At 46.4% G+C, this 8,757-nt stretch overlaps 1 long non-coding RNA gene across 3 annotated transcripts in view; it reads right to left on the reverse strand.

The window, feature by feature from the left end:
• The window catches only part of LOC131501011 (uncharacterized), an 11,071-nt gene extending 5,045 nt beyond the window's left edge, over positions 1-6,026 (reverse strand). Inside the window, exons 1-2 of one of the 3 annotated variants that reach the window (XR_009256572.1) lie at positions 3,509-6,026; positions 2,880-3,017 (exon numbers count right to left, since the gene is read on the reverse strand). This is a non-coding gene — a long non-coding RNA (uncharacterized LOC131501011). The remainder of the gene's footprint in view (positions 1-2,879; positions 3,018-3,508) is intronic. The other 2 variants (XR_009256570.1, XR_009256571.1) reach the window with 2 other exon arrangements.
• Positions 6,027-8,757: the final 2,731 nt, after the last annotated feature.

Genomic DNA, 8,757 nt, shown 5'->3' on the forward strand with positions numbered 1-8,757 from the left:
TGGCCCAGCCCTGTGGCTCTTACTATGACTGCAAGACACCCTTTGGCCATAACCATCAGGAAACTATGAAAAAAATAATAATAATAAAGGTTTATTACATCAGGACCAGAAAATTATACAACATACCTGGGGCCAGGCAGTGAGGTCTCTGGGAAGCAGGGACAGAGAGCCCGAGCGTGGGAGGGCAGGCTCACGGGCCTAGGGTTCTGCTCTGGTTGGGGCCCAGGGTGGGGGCCTAGGGTTTCATGAGCTCACTCTTTATTGCTAAATTTAAAACATAAGAGCAGGAGGGACGCCTGGGGGGCTCAGTTGGTTGAGCATCTCTGTTTGGCTCAGGCCATGGTCTCACAGTTCGTGAGTTTGAACCCTGCATCAGGCTCTGTGCTGACAGCTCAGAGCCTGCCTGGGATTCTCTCTCTCTCCCTCTCTCTCTGCCTCTCCCCTGATCACGCTCTTTCTTTCTCTCTCTTTTTTTTTTTTACACTCTTTCTTTCTCAAATAAATAAACTTAAAAAAAAAAAAAAGTAAGAGTAGGAATTTAAAGCTGTGGGAGTGGACAAGGGCCCAAGTGGTCAGTTACTGAAATCGACCAAACACTCTAAGACAAAGGAGCCCCAGCTGGGGAGAGGTGGCCTGGCTCTTTAGTGTGGCTGGCAATGTGTTTGAGAAAGCCAGATATATATATATATATATATATATATATATATATATATATATATATATATATTTTTTTTTTTTTTTTTTTTTTTTTTTTTCCAGCAGACGCCTCTTTGAAACGGATGCTTGGCCAATCAAAGCTTAAGTCAGGCACCTGCGTTACCAAACCAAATACAACCTTCAGGGCCTACACTTCAGAAGCATTTAGGTTTTCCCCATCTTTTTGTATTATGAAATTGCACCACCACTGTATTTGTGAGAATGTCTCTGCTGGACCTTCAGCCTGTAGGCGACCCTCCAGCAAGCAGCTCCCCGTGTGGCTCTGGGGCTCTGCCGTGCAGGGCTACGGTGATGCCAGGTGGGGGGAGACCACTTTACATTTTCTTACTATATCCATATCCGTATCAGTATCCGTAACCATATCTATCTATATATTTACGTTGTGGAGATAAGCTTAGGAATCCCCCGGGCTTAAACCAATGGGTTAACAAGGCATAAAGAAATACAAAGTCATAAAATGCTCACACCTGAGTTTGGGTAAACCAGATTAGCACTCCAAGGGGGGTGCAAAGATACTCCGAGAATAGGGAAGCACAAAGGTGCCAGGATTAGGGAGAGGCAATGCACCCCAAAATAGAGAGGGGGTGCAGAGCCCCCAAAATAGAGAGAGAGAGGCAAAGGCCTGAAATAGAAATGGCACAAAGGTGCCCAATACACAGGAATAACAAGATTAGATATTCAGGATGAAAGCACCCCAAATTTACTACTATAACAGAAAGCTGCTTTTATAGGAGAATAGGGCCAGGTTAGGTAAATGGTGAATTGGACTTTGGATCACTGCGCTGCAGGCAAAGCAGCCCAGAGTGGAGATGGTTAACCAAAGAAAAGGTGCCTTATTAACCCTGAGGGTATTCCCCCTGTCTGTCACCTCCCCTAGGCTGGCAAAGATAAACAGGCACAGAGCCTTCTGCCTGCTGTTAACAACCATCTACCCATCTGACCGGTGCCCGGATTTTGTTTTATATTGACCCAAACCCCAAATACCGTATATCTTTAAAAACCCCCTTTTCGCTCATGTCCACAGGTTACCGTTCACACCCATGTGTGAACACACCCGTTGTCTGTACACACCCATCACGTTTGCAAGCCTTCTGATCTGAATAAATATGGGGCAAGGACCTTTATTCGGGGCTCTTGTCTTTTTCCCAGACATTAGCCATCTCTCGTTTGAATCCTGTGTCCGCTCTTTTGCTGGCCAAAAGAGAACTTTAGACTTAGAGTCTATGACTATATATATATATAATATACTATATATATGCTATATAGTATATATATATTACGTATATTACATATCATCTATATTTATATATATAGTTCTATGTACAGTTCTATATATTATAGTTATATGTATAGTTCTATATATAGGATATATATATGTGATATATATAGTTCTACATGATATATATATAGTACTATATAATATACATATACAAACTATAGTTAACTATCTAGACAGATATACACATATATACACACACATACATGCCTTTTTTGTAAGGTTTCTTCTATTTTGAAGTAATCTCTACCCACACAACCCTGAGATCAAGAGTCACATGCTCTACTAACTGAGCTAGCCAGGCACCCCTCTAATTTTATAATTCTTTTTTAAGTAGGGTTCGGGCCTAGGGTGGAGCCCAGCGTGGGGCTTGAACTCATGACCTGAGGTGACACCAAATGTTGGACACTTAACTGACTGAGCCACGTAGGCACCCCTAATTTTATAATTTTTTATAAGTTTATTTATTTTTGAGAGAGAGAGAGAGAACAAGTGGGGAAGGGGCCGAGAGAGAGGGAATCCCAAGCAGGCTCTGTGCTGATCGCATGGAGCCTGATGTGGGGCTTGAACTCATGATCTGTGAGATCACGACCTGAGCAGAGATCAACAGTCGGATGTGTGAGTGACTAAGCCACCCAGGCACCCCTAATTTTGTAATTTTTAAGTGACGGGATTTCATTGGTTGATCTTTTACTTTTCAGTGGTTTTCTTGTTTTCCCCAGTGTTTTTAAATAAAAAGATGCCAAGCCTGGTAGTCATAATTCATCCGAATTTTCATAAAACAATCCTAAGAAAATAAAATTACTGCTTTTAAAGCTGTAGAAATTTCTGAATCATAGAGAGCATCCACCCCAAGAAGGAGTGGGGGGTTGGGGAACATACCGACCCGGGCCAGGACGTGCTGTACGAAGGCTGCTGTGTGGTGTGCGGCCAAGGAGGCAATGCTCCCAAACGCTGTAGACCAGGACGGTCCCTGTGGCTTTTCCTCACCAGGTTCCTTTCTAGTGTCTTACTTCTCCCAGTCCTGGGCACAGGAACAGAGTCACGGTCCAGGGGCTTGGATCTGAGGCATCTCTGGGGCCCCCGTGCCGCTGAGAGGCTGCTCAGGCAAACGCTCTGCTTGCCGAGAGCCTGGCCTGCCCGTCCTGTGCTGAGGCTGCTAGTGTTGGCCAGGCCACACAGCCCACCCGGGGCCTGGAAGCTACAAGGCCTGGCCAGGAAGGTGCTTGCAGGCCTGTGGGATGAGCTGGGCTGCAGCTGAGGCCTCCAGCTCAAAAGGAGACACCGGAGACCCTCCCAAGTGGTTGGGGGCACTGTATCAGCCCCGGGAGCTAGGCTTCTCCTGGGGTCTGGTGTCCCTCTGGAGGACAGGGTGTGATTCTTTTCCGGACATCCCCCCTTGGCCACTTCTGATTGGTAGGTGCCTATTTGTTTGTGTCCTGCACGGCTGGAACAGGAGCTCCAGGGCCCCAGGTCCAGGACTCAAGGGGTGGAAATGCGAGTGGCCCCACTCACCCCTGTCCCAGCGGCCACCAACATTGTTTCCGCCTCTCAGGCTCCGCTGGCCCAGCGGCCTCAGCTCCAGAGGAAAGGGTAAATCCACGGCGCCGCGACAAGGCCACGAAACAGGAGGCTGAAGGCACAGGCCAGGCCCATCCGCCTGGAGAACAAGCAGAGGCAGGGTGCAAGCTGATTCTTACAGTGGATGGAAAAGCAGCTACAAAAAAGGTTGGTCTGGGAGGCTCCAGCAAGCAGTTTCAGGTTTTATCCTGAAAGCATTGGGAAAGTTGGAAGCATTTTATTTATTTTATTTTTTCCCCATGTTTACTTACTTATTTTGAGAGAGAGAGAGAAAAAAGTGCACAGGGAGGGGAAGGGCAAAGAGAGGGGGAAAGAGAGACTCCCAATCAGGTTAGGTGCTGTCTGTGCAGAGCCCGACGTGGGGCTCGATCTCTTGAATCGTGAGATCATGACCTGAGCTGAAACTGAGGGTTGGACACTCAACTGACTGAGCCACCCAGGTGCCCCTTAAGCATTTTAGAAGGTTGCATTTAAGGACTATTACTCTAACAAGCTAGACGCTGAAGTGTTAAACAGTATCCGTCTCCGGAGGATGGAACTGCCTGTGCTCATTTCTCTGTTTATCTGTGTTTTCTCATGTGTCCTCCAGTGACAGTGGCTGACAGATATGTATCAGTGTCCTGAAGCCGCCATAACACACTGCCACACACTGGGAGGCCTACGGCAGCATGGATCCATTCTTGCCCAGTCTAGAAGCCACAAGTCCTAAATCAAGGTGTTGCGGGGCTTTGCTCCTCCAGAGGCGGCTTCTCTGCCTTTCCCAGCTTTTGGCGGCTGCTAGCACTCCTTAGCTTGTGACCACCCCCCCAATCTCTGCCATCATCTTCTCATGGCCTTCTCCCAGCGTCTGTCTCTTCTACTTAGGATGACACCGGTCACTGGATTTCGGGTCTACCCTAAATGCATGATAATTTTGTCTGGAGACCCTTAACTACATCTGCAAAGTCCCTTATTCCAAATAAGGTTACATTCTGAGGTTTTGAATGGACATGAAGTTTGGGGCGGGGGACACTAGTCAACCCACTATACCGTGGGACACAAAATTTCAAAGGAAAATTTAAAAATCCCTCTGGAGGACCCCTGAAAGCTGGAGGGGAAGCCTGGAGGCCGGGAGCCTAAAGAGGAGGCATTGCTGGAGTCCAGGCCCGCCTGTGGGCATCAGCGGTGGGAAGGACAGAGGGCAGCATGCTGGGAAAGCTGTGCAAGCCAAGTCAGTAAGACTCTGGGCCGCTGGCTTTCTGGCTTGGATGAAGGTGCTACTTACCCAGATGGGAATGACAAGAGAAGCAGTTTCGGGAGGAAGAGCCGTGAGAAAACCTCCATGAGCCGGGTATTGCCTCCCAGCATGACCAAGAGCAACTCCTCTCTGAAGGAGTCCTAAAACTAAAGAATCGGTGGAACAGGAGTTTGTGCCTTCCTGCTACGGTCCAGTTTTCTAATTGTCACATATGCCTAACTGTGCCACTTTGCAAAGGGTGGACCATAAACCTAACACACACATTTGAGAATGTATGGCTTTGTGCATCCTGCTAGTTTAGCCACGTTGTAAATTTCCATAAAGGAAGACTGCAATGTTCAAGCTCACTCACGATGAGTGACATGCCAACTAAAGCCACACTGGCATAAGCTGGATTTCATTAAGATTAAAAACCTTCAGGGGCACCTGGGTGGCTCAGTTGGTTGAGCATCCGACTACGGCTCAGGTCACGATATCACGGTCCATGGGTTCGAGCCCCAGGTCGAACTCTGTGCTGACAGCTCAGAGCCTGGAGCCTGCTTAGAATTCTGTGTCCCCCCTCTCTCTCTACCTCTCCCCTGCTCGTGCTATGACTCTCAAAAATAAAACATTAAAAAAACTTTAAAAACTTCATGCATGGAAAGGACACTATCAAAACACGAAAAACAACCCATAGAATGGGAGGATATAGTCACAAATCAGATATCTGATAAGTAATCGATACCAATAATATATAGAGAACTCTTGTAACTCAGGAACAAGAAAACCAACCCGATAAAAGAATGGACGAAGGACCCAAATAGACAATCCTCCAAGGAAGATCCTCAAATGAACATAAAACACATGACAAGAGGCTCAATGTCATCAGAGAAAGGCTAATCAAAGATACAACGAGGGGCGCCTGGGTGGCTCAGTCGGTTGGCCATCTGACTCTTGCTTTCAGCTCAGGTCATGATCTCACGGTATGTGGGTTCGAGCCCCATGTTGGGCTCTTTGCTGACACTGAGGAGCCTGCTTGGGATTGTCTCTATTTCCCTCTCCACTTGCCTCTCTCTCTGTGTCTCAAAATAAGTGAATAAACTTAAATTAAAAAAAAAGATACGAGATTGCACTTCACACCCACTAGCATCGCTGAAGTCACAGGGACAGACAAGTGCTGGCGAGGCCGTGGAGAAACGAACGCTCGCGCACCGCTGGTGGGGACGCAAAATGGTGTGGCCCCAGAGGAACACAGTGTGGCGCTTCCTCAAATAGCTTAAACATGGAATTACAGGGGCGCCTGGGTGGCGCAGTCGGTTAAGCGTCCGACTTCAGCCAGGTCACGATCTCGCGGTCCGTGAGTTCGAGCCCCGCGTCAGGCTCTGGGCTGATGGCTCGGAGCCTGGAGCCTGTTTCCGATTCTGTGTCTCCCTCTCTCTCTGCCCCTCCCCCGTTCATGCTCTGTCTCTCTCTGTCCCAAAAATAAATAAAAAACGTTGAAAAAAAAACAAAACAAAACAAAACATGGAATTACAGATGACCCGGCAATTCTAATCCTGGGTGCACACCTGAGAAATAAAAACAGACGTGTACACGGAAAGCTGTACGCCAACATTCACAGCAGCATCGTTCACAACAGCCCAAACATGGAAACTCAAACGTCCACCAGTGAACGAACGGACAAACAAAAGGTGGGATGTACGTTCAACGGAATACATTCGACCGTGACAGAGAAGGAAGCTCTGACACATGCTACTACACACAGAAACCTCGAAAACATTACGTTCAGTGCAATAAGCCAGGCATAAAAGGAGAGAGAGTGTGTGATTCCACGCATAGGGGACCTAGAAGAGGCAAATTTATAGACACAGAAAACAGAGTAAAGGTTACTGGGCTGGGAGAAGGAGGAAGAAGGAGTTATTGTTCACGGGGACAGTTCGGGTGATGAAAAGGGTCTGGAAAGGGATGGTGGTGATGGTGGCAAAACACTGTGAATATACTTAACGCTACTGAACGGCCTGTGAATAGTTAAAACGGTACATTTCAGGGTGTGTACATTTTGCCACTACACTGAATTCCACCTCTCACTTACCAGGTTAGCAGAAATTGGGAAATACAGCAACCCACTCTGTTGGCGAGGCTGTGGGAAAGCAGGCCTTCTCATATTTTGCTTGTGGGAGGAATCTGTCATTACCAACAAAACTCCATGCCTTTACCTTTCGTCTTAGCAATCCGGCTTCTAGAAATTTCTCTTGTAGGTACACCTCAACAATACAAAAATACCTCTGACTTGGTTACTCATGGCAGCTGGGTGTGTAACGATAAAATATTAGAAACAATTTAGATGCTCATACATAAATGAGTGATTGAATCGAAGTCCATCCACACATCTCCGTAAATTGACGTGGAATGATTTCCAGGCCATATGGCTAAGTGAACAACAGGAAGCGTGAAAAAGTATCTAGAGCGTGCAACTTTGCGTAGGAAAGAAGGGGAATTAAGAAAATACACATTTGCCTCCTCACCTGAGCAAAGAGTAACCTAGGAAAGAAAAACCTAAGAGGACTGAGATCGATTCCAGAAGGTAGTTGGCAGGAACTGCACGGGGTGGGGAGGGAATGAGAGAGAAGCCATTTCTCTGAACGTGCCTTTTGGTACTGCCTTTTGGAATCAAGTTATCGCTTCAAGTACTCGAAAAAAAGAAAATAGACCAAACCTTCAAGGAAGAGGAATCTTCAAGGGAGGAAAAGTCCTAAAATGTAATACACACAGAAACAAATGAATCAAAAGCATTATTTCAAATGAATAACACAAACACACTCAAGGGTAAGGAGATAAACAATAACATAAGCAACTTTTGAATATAGTATTCAGAGCATATGCCCCCAAGCTAAAGACAAAAAGAACTCCAAACATATATTTAACTCTAATCGGTAGGCTCCCCACCGCTCCAGACATAGATGAACAAATCTGAAGCTACTTTTTGGAATTCTAGGAAATTGAACAAATCAATCAATCGATGGGTGAATCGGGAGCCAAGTTCTCAGGGCTGGAGAATACAGTTACAGACACCGGTGGGGGGTGGGGGGGGGAGGTCGGGGGAGGAGGAGAGGAGAGAAAAACCCTGCAGCATTAGGTTGGAATTAGAGACGTTGTAAACTCCGGGGTGTGCACATCTTATCCATTTCCCAGCTTTGTTTTCCAAGAAGGCCCAGAAGTAATGATGCCACAGGGAGTCTAAGTACGCCTACAACCCTTATCTTGGTTTGTGGACACATTTTTCTCTATTTCCACCACATACATCTTCTTTTTCCGTTTTGAAAACTACCAGGGGAAAACTAGAAATTTTACAGCAGAGAAACCACATTGACCACTTCTTCAACACATGAATCAAAGTCAGCGTTGGCAGTAATGGAACTCTTGGGAAGAATGTCCCTCTTCATATTGGGTACTGAGGACACAGCATTCATTTCCATGTTTTTCCCACCCAAAGTGCGGAACCTGAATCTAAACACGATGAAGCATCAGACAGACCCAACTTGCGGCACGTTCTACAAAATAAATGGCCTGTACTCTCCAAAAGTGACAATGTCATGAGTTACAAACGAAGAATTAGGAACTGTTCCAGATTGGTCTAAAAAAGACACGACAACTGAATGCAATGGATACATGGTTTTGAATTTCCTGTTGCTATCAAGGATTTGTTGGAACAATGGACAAACGTTTCAATAAGGTCTGTAAATTACCGTAACGTGTCAATCTTATCTTTCTGATTTTGCAATCTGTACCGTGGATGTCAGGGAATTCACCATTCTTCCCAAAGGAAAAGGAGAAGAACCCTCACCCATGGGGTTGTCATGAGCGTCAAATGCAGAACTTGGCCCCAAACAGTAGGTAAATACAGGGAAGGATAATTATGGTAGGAACGAGTCTCAGGGGAAGCGGTGGGTTTTAAGATACCACCACC

Source organism: Neofelis nebulosa, chromosome 18, assembly GCF_028018385.1.
Source record: "Neofelis nebulosa isolate mNeoNeb1 chromosome 18, mNeoNeb1.pri, whole genome shotgun sequence".
NCBI classification, from domain to species: Eukaryota; Metazoa; Chordata; class Mammalia; order Carnivora; family Felidae; genus Neofelis; species Neofelis nebulosa.